The sequence below is a fragment of the Coptis chinensis genome, unplaced genomic scaffold, assembly GCF_015680905.1.
Source record: "Coptis chinensis isolate HL-2020 unplaced genomic scaffold, ASM1568090v1 utg653_pilon_pilon, whole genome shotgun sequence".
Classification (NCBI taxonomy): Eukaryota; Viridiplantae; Streptophyta; class Magnoliopsida; order Ranunculales; family Ranunculaceae; genus Coptis; species Coptis chinensis.
Window position 1 is genome coordinate 324,644 of NW_028238177.1, and position 15,332 is coordinate 339,975.

Below are 15,332 nucleotides of genomic sequence, written 5' to 3' on the forward strand. Positions count from 1 at the left end.
CTTACCACCCCCAAACAGAAGGATGCTTTCTCCTCAAAATGTCAAGAGATGAAGAAAGAAAATACCTTTGAAGCTTGAGAATAAATTCAGCCAACACTGCGGCGAAAAGTGTGTCCAGCACAATATGCAACAAGTCAAAAGAAAGTTAAAAATATCACACCAATCAATGAAAACAAACAAATATCACAAAGTAGGAAAGAGATAGCACAGCAAATGGGACATGTGCTTTTTTTTGTCCGACACTCCTCGTGGTATATAATGTTAAAAGTTAATTTTTTCAAGATGGGTTTTTTAACTTCAAATTTCCTAGACGAAGATCGTGACTTTGTAATGAGGTAGAACATATGGAAGAATGTTTCACAAAGTAGTTAGACCAACACGTATATTCTGAATTGATGGCGCACACTTCAGTAGTGGAAGCTGTTTGGAGCTTATAGAGTATTGCACGCGACTGTATTTGAGCAGAATAAGTTCAGTTAATTTTGCTTTTGTGAGATTTTGATTTGTTTTATTTTTAAAGGGTTTTTTTTTTTTTTTTTTATTTTTTTAATTTTTTAATTTTAATTTTTTTTGTAGTGGATAATCTACGAAAAAAAGAAAATGAAAATGTTTTTTTTTTTTTTTTTTAAGTCTATTTTTTTTTGTATAATAAAAAGTAAAAAATGTTTTTTTTTGTTGTTGTTATTTTTTATTTTTTTATTTATAGTATATACTCTTCAAATAAAAGATTTTTTTTCTAGTATATACTCTTCGAATAAAAGAAAATGTTGTTGTTGTTGTTTTTTTTTAAGTGGAAATTTTATGGATAATGATAACGAGTTTTACAAATAATTAGGACAAGCGTGTAACAAGCTGTGACGCAAGTCCTTTCTGAACGGCAAATCCTATCCTCTTGAATACAAACAAGTTAGAACCAGCTGTCATTAGGTTGCGGTCCATAACTTTTCAGAATCACTTAAGGAGCTTAACAGATTGTTTGCCCAAGAAACCAAAAGTATCGAAACGGAACGGAATGAAACAATGCTGGTTAGCTTTACAAGCCTCCTCGTGTTTCCAAATCTTCCCTGCTGCTGCTCTATTAACTGCTTCTCCAAACTAAAATACTCCATTCCCAAGCCCTACCAACAAAGAGGCTCCAGTTACATCAAAACACGGATGTCTCCCTTCAAACCAACTGTAGATCAATACATCCACATGCCGAAGTGTTAATCTTCCCCTATTCGGATCAGAGAAAAAATTCACGGGAGCCTCTTTCTTCACTTGTACTCCAACCTTCCAAAATGCATCACATAAAATATCCTTGACATGATCATGTCGGTATTTGAAACCTGGAAAATGTATACAATGTGTTGTCAATGATACTCCGTGCATGAATATTGAAGAAAAGATGTAAAAACTATTGCGTACATATTATATTAAGTTTCTAAGAAGAAATCCTAATTCGAATACTAGTGTGAGATTTCTAGACAATTTTCCTCATAGAAAAGGAAACAAGACTTTGTCCGGACACTAAAGAAGCTATATACAACCTTGAAAAAGTTAATTTTTCAAGATGGGTTTTAACAGAAGGATGTTTTTCCAAAACGAAGATGAATTGGCTTTGTAAGAAAAATTAGAACATATAGAAGAATGTTTCACAAGGTAGTTAGACCAAAAAGAAAGTTAAATATATTCTGAATTGATGAAAACAAACAAAATTCACACAATAGTGGAAGTTTGTTTATGAGCTTATGTTTGACATTTACGCGACTATAGTTTTTTTCAAAATAAAATTTCCTTGGCGAAAAGCTTTGCTTTTTGTGAGATTTTGATATGTTTTATTTTTAAAAGGTTTTTTTATTTTATATATATATTATATATTGTTTGTAGTGGATAAATCTAAAAAAAAAAGCTTTGCTTTGATGAGATTTTTTTTTTTTTTTTTTTTTTTATAGTTTTTTGTAGTATATACTCTGAAAAAAAAAAAAGAAAATTATTTTTTGTTGTTTTTTATTTTTTATGTTGTTTTTTTTTTATTTTTTTATTTAGTATATACTCTTCGAATAAAAGATTTTTTTTTTTTTTTTTTTGTAGTATATACTCTTCGAATAAAAGAAAATGTTGTTGTTGTTTTTGTTTTTTAAGTGGAAATTTTATTGGATAATGATAACGAAGTTTTACAAATAATTAGGACAAGCGTGCAACAAAAAGTTTGCGGATGCAAGTCCTTTGTGAGCGGCAAATCATATCCTCCTGAATACAAACTCGTTAGAACCAGTTGTCATTTGGTTGCAATCCATAACTTTTTGCAATCACTTAAGGAGCTTAACAGATTGTTGTGCCAAGAAACCAAAAGTGTCGAAACCAAACAAAATGAAAGAATCTTTGGTTAGCTTTACAAGCCTCCTCGTGTTTCCAATTCTTCCCCTTTCGCTTCTATTAGTCGCTTCTCCCAACTCAAATACTCCATTCCCAAGCCCTACCAACGGAGTGGTTCCAATTACATCAAAACACGATGTCTCCCTTCAAACCAATGTAGACCAATACATCCACGGGCCGAAGTGTTAATCTTCCCCCATTCGGATCAGTGAAAAAATTCATGGGAGCCTCTTTCTTCACCTGTACTCCATCCTTCCAAAATGCATCACATAAAATATCCTTGAAATGATCATGTCGCTATTTGAAACTTGGAAAATGGATGCAATGTGTTGTCAATGATATTCCGTGCATGAATGTTGAAGAAAAGATGTAAAAACTATTGCGTACATATTATATTAAGTTTCTAAGAAGAAATCCTAATTTGAATACTAGTGTGAGATTTCAAGACAATTTTCATCATAGAAAAGGAAACAAGATTTTGTCACTAAGTACACTTATTAATAAAGAAGCTATATACAATCTAAAAACTGTGTAAATTTTGCTTCAAGTTCTTACCACCCCCAAACATAAGGATGCTTTCTCCTCAAAATGTCAAGAGATGAAGAAAGAAAATACCTGTGAAGCTTGAGAAAACATTCACCCAACACTACGGTGAAAAGTGTGTCGAGCACAATATGCAACATGTCAAAAGAAAGTTAAAAATATCACACCAATCAATGAAAACAAACAAATATCACACAATAGGAAAGAGATAGCACACCAAATGAGACATGTGCTTTTGTCTGGACACTCTTACTATGTACGTGAAAAGTTAATTTTTTCAAGATGGGTTTTTTAACTTCAGATTTCCTAGACGAAGATCGTGGCTTTGTAATGAGGTAGAACATATGGAAGAATGTTTCACAAGGTAGTTAGACCAACACGTATATTCTGAATTGATGGCTCAAACTTCAATAGTGGAAGCTGTTTGGAGTTTATAGAGTATTGCACGCGACTGTACTTGAGTAGAATACGTTCAATTAGATTTGCTTTTGTGAGATTTTGATTTGTTTTATTTTTAAAGTGTGTTTTGTTTTTTTTTTTTTTTGTAGTGGATAATCTACGAAAAAAAAGAAAATGATTATTTTTTTAAGTTTTTTTGTAATATATATTCTTCAAATAAAAGAAAATGTTGTTGTTTTTGTTGTTGTTATTTTTTATTTTTTTATTTATATATATACTCTTCGAATAAAAGATTATTATTATTTTTTTTTTTTTTTTTGTAGTATATACTCTTCGAATAAAGGAAAATGTTGTTGTTGTTGTTGTTTTTTAAGTGGAAATTTTATGGATGATGATAACGAGTTTTATAAATAATTAGGACATGCGTGTAGCAAGCTATGACGCAAGTCTTTTCTGAATGGCAAATCCTATCCTCCTGATTACAAACTCGTTAGAACCAGCTGTCATTAGGTTGCAGTCCATAACTTTCTGCAATCACTTAAGGAGCTTAACAGATTGTTGTGCCAAGAAACCAAAAGTGTCGAAAACCGAACGGAATGAAACAATGTTGGTTAGCTTTACAAGCCTCCTCGTGTTTCCAAATCTTCCTCTGGCCGCTCTATTATTATCCGCTTCTCCCAACTCAAATACTCCATTCCCAAGCCCTACCAACGGAGAGACTCATTACATCAAAAAACACGATCTCCCTCAAACCAATCGTAGATCAATACATCCACGGGCGAAGTGTTATTCTTCCCCATTCGGATCGATTGAAAAAAATTCACGGGAGCCTCTTTCTTCATTTGTACTCCAAATTCCAAAATGCATCAAATAAAATATCCTTGACATGATCATGTCGGTATTTGAAACCTGGAAAATGTATACAATGTGTTGTCAATGATACTTCGTGCATGAATGTTGAAGAAAAGATGTAAAAACTATTGCGTACATATTATATTAAGTTTCTAAGAAGAAATCATAATTCGAATACTAGTGTGAGATTTCTAGATAATTTTCATCATAGAAAAGGAAACAAGATTTTGTAACTAAGTACACTTATTCATAAAGAAGCTATATACAACCTAAAAACTGCGTAAATTTTGCTTCAAGTTCTTACCACCCCCAAACAGAAGGATGCTTTCTCCTCAAAATGTCAAGAGATGAAGAAAGAATATACCTGTGAAGCTTGAGAAAAAATTCAACCAACACTGCGGCGAAAATTGTGTCGAGCACAATATGCAACATGTCAAAATAAAAGTTAAAAATATCACACCAATCAATGAAAACAAACAAATATCACACAATAGTAAAGAGATAGCACAACAAATGGGACTTGTGCTTTTGTTTGGACACTCCTACGTCGTATGTACGTGAAAAGTTAATTATTTCAAGATGGGTTTTTTAACTTCAGATTTCCTAGACGAAGATCCTGGCTCTGTAATTAATGAGGTAGAACATATGGAAGAATGTTTCACAAGGTACTTAGACCAACACTTATATTTCGAATTGATGGTATAAAACTTCAATAGTGGGAATCTGTTTGGAGCTTATAAAAGTATTGCACGCCGATTGTATTTGGGCGAGAATAATAAGTTAGCTTTGGTTTGGTTTTTTTGATTTTGTTTTATTTTTATTTTAAATGTGTGTGTGTGTGTGTGTGTGTTTTTTTTTTTTATTTTTTTTTTTTTAGTAGTGGATAATCTACGAAAAAAAGAAAATGATGAATTTTTTTATAGTTTTTTGGTAGTATATACTTTTCAAATAAAAGAAAATGTTGTTGTTATTTTTTTATTTATAGTATATACTCTTCGAATAAAAGATTTTTTTTAATTTTTTTTGTAGTATATACTCTCCGAATAAAAGAAAATGTCGTTGTTGTTTTTTTTTAGGTTTAAATACAGAAATATGTAACGTACTTAGGTCCTATTAACACTTGTATCAACATAGAAGTTTTTTTCACAAACGATATAATGTACTATGCCCGATTTCACAAAATAGCAATCTGTTAGGTTCCGTCAGTTAAGTGATGATGTGTCATTGTTTTTTCATTTTCGTTTTATTTGTATTTTCCACTTGGCATGCCACATCAGCATTTTCTACCAACTCAACATTCACACCTCAAGATTATTGCCAACTCAAAGATCGCCAACTCAAAGATTTTTTTTTTTTTTTTAAGTGACTGAAAAATAAATTAATAATTTTTTTTGAATTAATAAATATATAAAAAAGAATAAATTAATAATTATATAATAATAATAAAATAATTATATAAAAAATAAAGAAATATATAAATAAAATATTATTTTATTTATTATATATATTTGAAAATTATCAAAAAACTATAAATAATAATAAAAATATATATATTATTTTATAATAAAAAAATATATTATTTTATTTATTATATATATTTGAAAATTATAAAAAAATATTATAATATTTTTGGTGGTGGTGGTGGTGGTGGTGATGATGATGATGGTGGTGGTGGTGGTGATGATGGTGGTGGTGGTGGTGGTGAATTGGTGATGGTGGTGGTGGTGGTAGTGGCGGCAGTGGTAGTGGTGGTGGTAGTGGTGGTGAATTGGTTATGATGGTGATGGTGGTAGTGGCGGCAGTGGTGGGGGTGGTTTTAATAGTTTGGTGGTGGTGGTAGCTGGTGGTGGCTAGGGCAATGGAATTATTTGGAGAAGAAGATAATGAAAAGGAAAGCAAGAGAGATAAATGAGGTTAGGAGTATATATGGACGGGGTGTTTGAGTCATTTTTTAAGTTATAAGACTTAGAGAATTGAAGTAGATATCGAATCTAAATCAAACGGATATTAAAATTTTTATCTGAATCCCGAAATTTATACCGATATTTGAATCCGAATCTAACGGATATTAAATTTTTTCTCCGAATATAATTTCGGATATCTGATCCGAAAATTAATATTAATTTAAATTTTATTTGCTTTGAATAATTCATTTTATCACTATAAAAACTATTATAAATATATATATATATATATATATATATATATATATATATATATATATATATATATATATATATATATATATTTGTCATTTATTATTATTATTTTGTTATTATAGTTTTATATTATTAGTTTATGATTATATATAATATTTTATACAATAATAAATAAATAAATAAATAATATATAATAACTATTAATTTTTTAAATCGGATCAGATATTTTCAAATGCGGATATAGTATATGAATCTGTATCCGAAACCTCCGAATCCGATATCCCGAAATTTTCAGATAATATCCGATTTTTCACATACGAATTCTAATCGGATTTGAATATTTGGACTTGCACCCGTACTTCCCACCGCTTGTTTTCAGTTTGGCGCATATTTGTTCAGTGAAAATTTCAAATTAGAACCGGCCTCTCTCCTCTTCAGATTCAAATTAGAAGCAGCACACACACTCACCTATTCACTTCCAGCTCTGTCCATCTCTGTCTCTATCAGTGAAAAAAATAAAAAAATCCATTCCGATTAGAATTCGTATTTAATTTTTCACTTTGGCGCCTATTTTTTCAGTGAAAAATTCAAATTAGAACCGACACTCTCTCTCCTCTTCAGATTCAAATTAGAACCGACACTCTCTCTCCTTCTTCAGATTCAAATTAGAACCGACACTTTCCACCGCTTCAGATTCAAATTAGAACCGACACTCTCTCTCCTCTTCAGATTCAAATTAGAACCGACACTCTCTCTCCTCTTCAGATTCAAATTAGAACCAGCACACTCACCGTGTCACTTCCAGCTCTCTCTCTCTCTCCCTCAGTGAAAAAATGTAATTAGAAAAGGGGAAAGAAAGAACACACTCACTAATAAAACCGGCACGCACTCAGTTCTAGCATTCCTTTTCAATGGTAAGTGAAATATCTCCTCTTATTTTCGTTTAAACAGCAATCTAAAGCTTTAGATGATTCGAGTAAAGCCCTTCCCTTGTTTCTTATTATGCGTTGGAAGATGAATATATTCGTACAATAATATATATTTTTTCAAATTTGCAGAGATGGTGTTGGTGAAGGACAGTTCAGCCAGGTCCTACTCAATAAGTTGGACGCGATTTACAAGGTCTTGAATCTGGAATTAATTATCTGAAGATTGTTCTAGTAAAATTAGTTTCTAATATGAATCACTGTTTCTTCTCCAGGCTTGTGCTTCTCTGCAAGAGGGGTATCTTCCTCCTGTAACGTTTGTAGTTGTGCAGAAAATACAGCATACACGTCTTGTCCTTTTCCTGCTGATGATAAAAATATGAAAGACAGTGGAAATATTGTTCCTGGTACCCGCTCTTGTCTAATCAGTTATCAAGTGATTTTCTCTCATATGTGAATTGTTGTTTGAAACACGACTTTTCTTAATCAGGCACTGCAGTTGATTCAATTATATGTCATCCTTGAGAGTTTGATTTTTACCTGTGCAGTCATGCTGGTATCCAGGTAATTGGTGTTCAAGTGATGCAAGTTTTTGTTTTTATATATGGGGTTACGGTCCTGCTTTAGTTCCCTGCGATGGTTTGCTTGGTTATTTCTTTCGTAGCAACTCTTGGTCAGATCATACCTAAAAATTTTGATTTTCAAATCTAAAAGGTTTCCTATTTGAGCTTTGAAATTTTGAAAAGCAACACTGAAGTCAGACTTGACTTTTAATGGAAAAATCCAGTAGTAACTAGAATAGTGATCAACAATACTTGCATAAAATCGAAAACCAGAGATTGAATTCATTCGAGCTGGTCCCCACAAGTGAACAGAATGAAACACAAAGGATAAGTAGGCTTGCTAGTAGACAACGAAAAAGACAACTGAGTACTCTTGCGAAATTGGCAGTTATTACAGAAATGATTCTGAGAATCTTTATTTTTGAATGAGTTTATGTATGACAGAAGATGCAGGATGTCCTAACCGTTGGTGCCACAGCTTGAGTTGAAATACTGTAATCGATTTAAAGCTAAAGTGATTAAACAAAAAATTGAATAACAGAGATTTGAGAAATCAGTTGTTGCTGATTGAAGCAAATATAAGATACGAAGAATAACATTTGAACTGAAATCAGCATTAATGAAGAGTTTTCAAGCTTTGAAGCTTTTGAAATGATGAAGAATGAAATTGGGTTTTGAGATGAGCACTAGGATACGAAGAATAACCTCTGAACTGAAATCACCACTAATGAAGACACTTGAAGCTTTTAAAATGATGAAGAATGAAATTCCGCTAGGTGTTTTTGTGCCCTGATACCATAAAGAAGTTGTGATTTCACTGATTGCAAATGAATTACATCAAGTCTTTATATAGGCAAGTTTGTAAGAAAGTAACAGAATTATAACAGACTTTTGATAACTAACAGAATTACAACAGACTTCTAACAACTAACAGAATTGACAGCTGTATAACTAACTACTTGTAGAATATCTTCAATGACTTGGTCATGAAGATCCCCTCGGAGAGTTTGGTTGATGCGAAGATGCGCACCGTGTAGGTAGACGGTGGGTGATAAAAAAGAAGTTGCAGTTGTACAATTTTGATGTGCTAAGCATTAAACTAGCTTAACCTAGTAGCTAGTAGTTGGCTCTGAGGGGGATAGATGGTAGCTCTCTTCCTGGGCTGTCCTAGTTGTTCTCTTTCTCGTAGGTCTGACTCTAATCTTAAGAATCTCATTTTTTTGTGTATGAGAAGAGAGGAAGGAAAAGAATATAAAGTATCCCTAATCTGTCATCACTTTCGGTGTTTCCGCTGTTAGGTAGGTTATGTCCTTGACTGTCTTCTCAGCCTACCCTGCCCCTCCAGCTGCTAAAAGTTGTTGTTCTCGGATGGTAGCTCTGTTGTTGTAATGTGTATCCGGTTAGAAGAAGATAGGTTTTGAATCCCGAGTGAAGTAGGTAATTTAATAGTGCTGCTAGGGAGGAGGAAGAAGAAAGAGATTTGAGGTTTAGGGTGGAGACAGAAGGTGGTTTTAGAATGAGATTGCTGTTTGCTTGAGGTTTAGGACTGGCTATGAATTTCCCTCAGTGAGTGTACTTAGGACTCAGTGGTTGTAGTTGTTTTTAGTTGGATCTGGGTGGATAGAGAAAGCAGAGTTGTTCCCGTGGGCTTAGAAAGTAGATAAAAAAGCATGTATTGGATGTCCTCTGGTAGTAGGGACGGGGCACGATTGTTTGAGTCCCCCCCCTTTTTTTGACTGTAGGAGGAAACCCTATTTTATCTATGAATCTGTTTCTTGTAGCTAGCCGCTGATAGTCTGTCGTCTGTCTGTCTCCTTTCCTTGCCTGCTAGCTCTCCTTTCTCTTTACTGGAAGTTCCAAAGGTTTATAGCACGCTAGGATAGATAAGCAGATATTAGATGTCTCGTGTTGCTTCGCAAGTAGAAAGGACAGTGTCTGTTCTAGGGTCTAAGGAAGCTGTTTAAGTGAAGGCTAGATGTGGGTCGGGTTGAAAGAAGCTAGAATAAGATAGAAGTGATTATTATCTGGGAAGGCTGTAGGTAGGCTTAATGTAGTCGGGTAAAAAAGAGAATATGAAGACGGAAGTCTCGGTTGTGGGTTTTCGCCTGCTGTTGCTCTCTTTATCTGTGGCAGTGAGATAGGTAAGTAAGAAGGGATTCCCCTCCTTCCTTAGGCAGGTAGGTGACGGCATGGCAGACGGCGAGGTGAGGATATATATAAAATGAGGGTCCTTCTTTTAGGGATATCCTGTGACACTAATAGCCTATCTGATTTGGTGAAATGAGTTGTTTGTTTCTCCGATAACGGGTGAGCTGAGCTGCGATTTAACGGCGCCAGAAGGACAGAAAGAAAGACAAAGGAAGTGAGCACAGGAGAGCTTGGGCCGAAGCAGCCATTTTGATAATCTGTGGCTCCCAATGGAATCGGGATGGAGATGGAGGTCCGCGAACGCAAGGTTTGATTTGTATAGATGTTTTGAATAGCCCATAATTTGTAATCCAAGAAGCAAGTAAAGCAAGTAAGTGAGTTAGGAAGTGAAGTAAGTATGGCAGCTACAGTTGAATTGTAAGGGCGGGAATCCAATATGTGTTTAATAGACTGACCTTGATAAACATGTTAGTTCTAAAAATGATAGGACGAAGTCTCTGATTGAATTCCCAAATGAGTCTCCTGCCCCAAAATCCCCGAACTTAGGAAGTGAAGGGCGAACATTGGTGAAGTTTGTAAGTTGAGCGCTTGAAATCCCTTGGCGTAAGATATTCCCCTTCCACCAGCTTGCAGCAACTAACAGCAAGTTAACACAAAGTGTGACACCAGCATCGCGCAAAAAACACTTGAGCACTGAGCACACAGCTTAAAGAAGCTGTACACAGACAGCAGCAGTTATATACAGAGGCACAGAGCTTCCTTTTTTTCTGTTTTTTAACTGTACACACTCTGCCTCTAATTACAGCACACTGATTAGTGAAGTTGAATAAAAACGTATGGGAACGTGTTGAGTGCATTTCTATTAAATTGGCAGTTGGGCCAATATTACAGCAGTGCATGAATAGGTGTTGCAATCCTAAGCACATTTTCCTCCATACCAGGGTCCCATTAATAACACTAATATAGGTCTTAAATGGTGATGATGCCAAAGAAGTGAGTGAAATTATTATGGGTAGATTAACGAATGGCAGGGCAGTTTATGCACGCATTAAATATTATGATTAAATCCATTTAAGTTGTGATTTTGTTCTAGTGGTGGCTGTGGTGAATATTGGAAGAGCAAAAAAGAGCCCTTATGCAGTAAGGTAGATATATAAAATTAATTACACGGTTATTTAACATTTTTACACCTGCCCAAAGGTGTAACTAGAGTGAGTCCTCTTGTATGGGATCGCTAGGAGGTAGAGTATGAGGTTTAATGATTCTCTGTTTTAGCGCAAAGGAGCACATTAGATTAGAAAAGAAGTAGTTGACAAAGAGCGTTTGAATTTTACAGGTTCCAAGCTATCTTAACAGTGAGTTAAGTAGGAGTAGTTGTCTGTTAATGTTTAGTTTCCTAGGTCCCGGACTAGGAAAGGACTAGGTAGGGGCTATTTGACGGTAGCGTGGTTTAGTAGCAGCTTTCCCTCTCCTTTATTTGAATCTGTAATGTAATGCTGTTTACCTTATGACGAGGTCCCAGCTCGCTGAGGCCTCCAACAAGTACACTTAAAGTCCCTCTGACATTAGACAGCGTTTGATACGTATGACTGGGTGGATGCACGCAGTTTGGACACCGAGACACAAAATTGAATATTCTGTTTTGTCTGTCCGAGTTACTTAATTTACTGTCTTCTTGTGGTTGCTGATTTGACAAGAAAAAAACTGTATATTGTAATGAAATTAATGAATTTGTGTGATCTCTACGTTTTGTGCAGTATTGTGCGTATCAGATCCTGTGTGGGTTGAAATACAGAGAGTTCGGCAATGTTGTGGACAGGGACTTAAAGCCTAGCAATCTCCTGTTGAACGGCAATTGTAATCTGAAGATATGCGATTTGAGAGTTGGGCGTATGAGGTCTGAAAGTGATTTGATGGGAGAATATGTGGTGAGAAGACGGTATCGGGAGCTGAAGTGTTACTGAATACAGTGCAGCTATTGATGTACGGTCTGTAGGGTGCATTCTGATGGAATTAATGGAGCGGAAAGCGTTATTTCCCGGGAGAGAGCATGTGCAGCAGCTGGGATTAGTAATGGAGGTAAAGAATTTGATTACGGGTATTATGCATTGGAGGTAGTGAGGTTTTGGGTTGAACAACAACGGTTGATATCCTATATTCTGGGTACATTATACGTTTGCAGTGTGGTTAATGTTTTGTGCAACACTACCTAGGTACACTCTGTGCTCGGACCCTTTATATGAGTGATGTAGTGGTAAAGTGGTAATACCTGAAATTTAAGAACTGCAGAGGGAAAAGAAGATAACAGTCTTTATGACATTACACTAGGGAAGAGGCGACAACGAGTTTGTGAAAGCAGTCGGTAATGTTATAGCGGGACGATGCGAAGTGGAAAAAGTATGGAATTGGCATTTGCCTCGTTATGTTGTGACACTGTGAGCTACTGGTGCCGAGTGCTGTAATGTGGTGGCACGGAGGCAGTGAAAGCAAATAGTACAGGAGAGACAAGACGGCGATTAAGGGTTTACTCCTGCGGTAAATTAAAGTATATTCCCGAGTAGTGTAGGGTGCACGGGGGATACTCCCGAGTGATGTTTCCAAGGTTTTGTGGAAAAGAAGAAAAGAAATATGATACCGAGGCAGTGGCGATTAAGAGACAAGACGGAGACACAGAAGCACAGACAGTGAAAGAAGAAAAATGCAGAGGCGATGTGGGTAGATATATACAGACATTAAAATGAGTTTAGAAGGTGGAATGAAATTGGTGATAGTGGCATGATTTGTTGGCTACCAGTCTACCACACAGCTGTATATTATGTTTTTGTGGGAATATATATAAGGGAAGTGAGTTGTGAGTTAAACACATTAGGGTATGAATTAGAAGTGGATCTGAGGAAGAAGCAGTTACATATCGGGGGTTTATCCGAATGAGTGACAGTGGTAGTGCAGGCAGGAGTATAGATATCGATGTTCCCGAGCTTGAGAGTAATTACATTTGAAATCTGAGTACAATTCTGTGGGCTGTGCAGCAGAGAAGCACGGGTACAGAAAATGTTGGTGAGGTTGTAGGTCTGATCAGAAATGAAAGCAGTGGAGCAGAATTGGAGTTATATATCTATGCGGTTGCAGTTGAAGAAGCAGTAGCACATGTGTCCCCGCACGACACTAGTGATTTCAGCTGTCTGCTCGACACCCTTGAGCTCTGAGTCTGTGGCAGCATGCATTGGGTTGGGAAGAGATTAAGGAGTTAATTTAGCAGGAAGCAGTGGCATTTAACCCGGAGTATGAGGAGCAGTGAGTTTTTGCGTATTGAGAAGTAGAGCTTCGGCAGTCTGCCTAGAAAAGGCGATGTTGGATCCCATTTTGTTTGATGTAAGTCTGAGAGAACGTGTTTTGGTTTTTTAATGATGCTTTAACTTGCTTATTCACATTTTTTTTTAGAAGGTTAAAGCACGAATGACGTTTACTTGCAGAGTCTGGGAAATGTATTCTGGAAATAAAGAGGCCTGGAGGTAAAATTAAGAGAGCTGTATTGGGTCCTCTGAAGAAGACTATTATGAGTGCGGGTGAAGATGCTGTGGTTCGTGATAACGGGATACTGAGGTAAGTAGTTGTATCACATTCAACATTCGTGACTATATTGAATAGTTATGATTTTGCACTTGATTTGGCTACCGCTCAAGCAAAAAACAGTTTAGCACTGAGCACACAGCTTAAAGAAGCTTACACAGACAGCAGCAGCTATATACAGAGACACAGGGTCCTTTTTTTCTATTTTTTAAGTGTACACGCTCTCTCTATTTACAGCACAGTGATTAGTGTAGACAAAAACACGACACACAGTGATGTCTGGTGGCAGCAGCTTGAAATCCCTTGACGTAAGATATGCCCCCTCCAGCACACGTCCTACTAATTCTGTGAATGAGCCTCCAATACTGTAAAAAAGATTTGGCTTCTTCCAAGTTTAACTCTGGAGTTAAAAGAAGGCCGTGTAAGTGATGAATAGAAGGTGTTTTAGATGGAAGTCGGACGGATGTGCAGAAAGATTTATAATCAATAGGTAAACCTTTGAAGATATACATCTTCTTGATTTATAACACTTGTGTAACACTCCAAATCTTAAAATAGACGATTTAAGAGCCAAGATGCAGTAGGCATAAAATAAAGAGACACGACATTTGAGAAATAATATTCTCCAAGTCTAATAATTTATTTGAAATATGATAATTCAAATAATGAGGGTTGAACAGAAGTTAAATTCCCAAAACAGTGATATTATTACCCAAACAATTCCAATTAAATAATGCTTATTCTTACAACCAACTACGAATGAATTAATAGAAAAAGCTACTACTGTTCCTACTAAGTCGAAGTCTGAATTCCCGCTATCCACGAATCCCACAATCCCACGAGCGTAACGTGAAAGCGTACTAATCTGAAAAACAGAATAAAAAGGGAGAAGAAAAAAAAAGAGTGAGGTTCCAGGAAGGCCAATGAATGAGTACTAAAGAAAACACGGATTGAAAGGATAACAATACATTGAAATAGGCAATTTCCCGAAAACAGATAATATGTAGAAAGCATACAGTTATTATATGAGATCTTTATTCTAAAAAATCACGAACACTAACACTATGTCGATTTAACCGCCGACAAAGCACGCTACTATTGGGTCGACTTTGGCATCCGTGAAGCAAACAAATCCTTTTGACGTGTTAACTAACGTGAATACACACGGATCCAAGTTGTTCCTTTTGGGTCTTTCACCCTAGGGATAACAATTTCCTTGTTAAGTTGGGAGTGAAAACTGAAATACGGTGACATATGAAGAAAATATATACGTAAAGCATGAGTTGGAAATATAATACATAGTATTCAAAAAAAATGTGTGATGAAAAACTACGACGATATAATGGGTATTTTCCTTAAAATTGAAACATTGGAACTCATAATGTATTCAGGACAGTATTCGAAAATAAATGGTTGAAAATTGCAAAGTAATATAATGGGGGTGTAAAACAAGATATGTATACTTATTTGTTTCAAAAGTGAGAGTTGTTGTACCAAAAACTAGAATTGCAAACTTAAGAATTTAAATTAGAAAAAAAAAGGCGTATGAGGTGTTAAGCGAAATAAATTGATCGAAAAACACTAGAAAGAAAGACGAAGTTGAGACGCCTATAAGTAGTGGCGACAATGGTAGGTTGAGTAATTGAAACCTTCCAGTAGCAGTCCCTGTGTAGTTGCAATAATGAGCAATGAACAGCCAAGAGATTCCTAACACCTATTTGTGTTGGGAGTGATTTGAATATCGAGGCTCTCCACGATCCACAACATTTCAGATGCAGGAGGCTTTACAGTTTGTCCCGGTTTTTGAGTTTTTT

The 15,332-nt window shown here is 35.5% G+C and overlaps 1 long non-coding RNA gene across 1 annotated transcript; it reads left to right on the top strand.

Annotated features, from left to right (window-relative positions):
• The first annotated feature begins 6,967 nt into the window (after nucleotides 1-6,967).
• On the top strand, nucleotides 6,968-14,271 carry LOC147472904 (uncharacterized). The gene is made up of 6 exons (XR_015210653.1): nucleotides 6,968-7,225; nucleotides 7,370-7,433; nucleotides 7,513-7,644; nucleotides 7,728-7,801; nucleotides 11,706-13,320; nucleotides 13,422-14,271. It is a non-coding gene; the product is annotated as an uncharacterized LOC147472904 (long non-coding RNA).
• The last annotated feature ends 1,061 nt before the right edge of the window (nucleotides 14,272-15,332 follow it).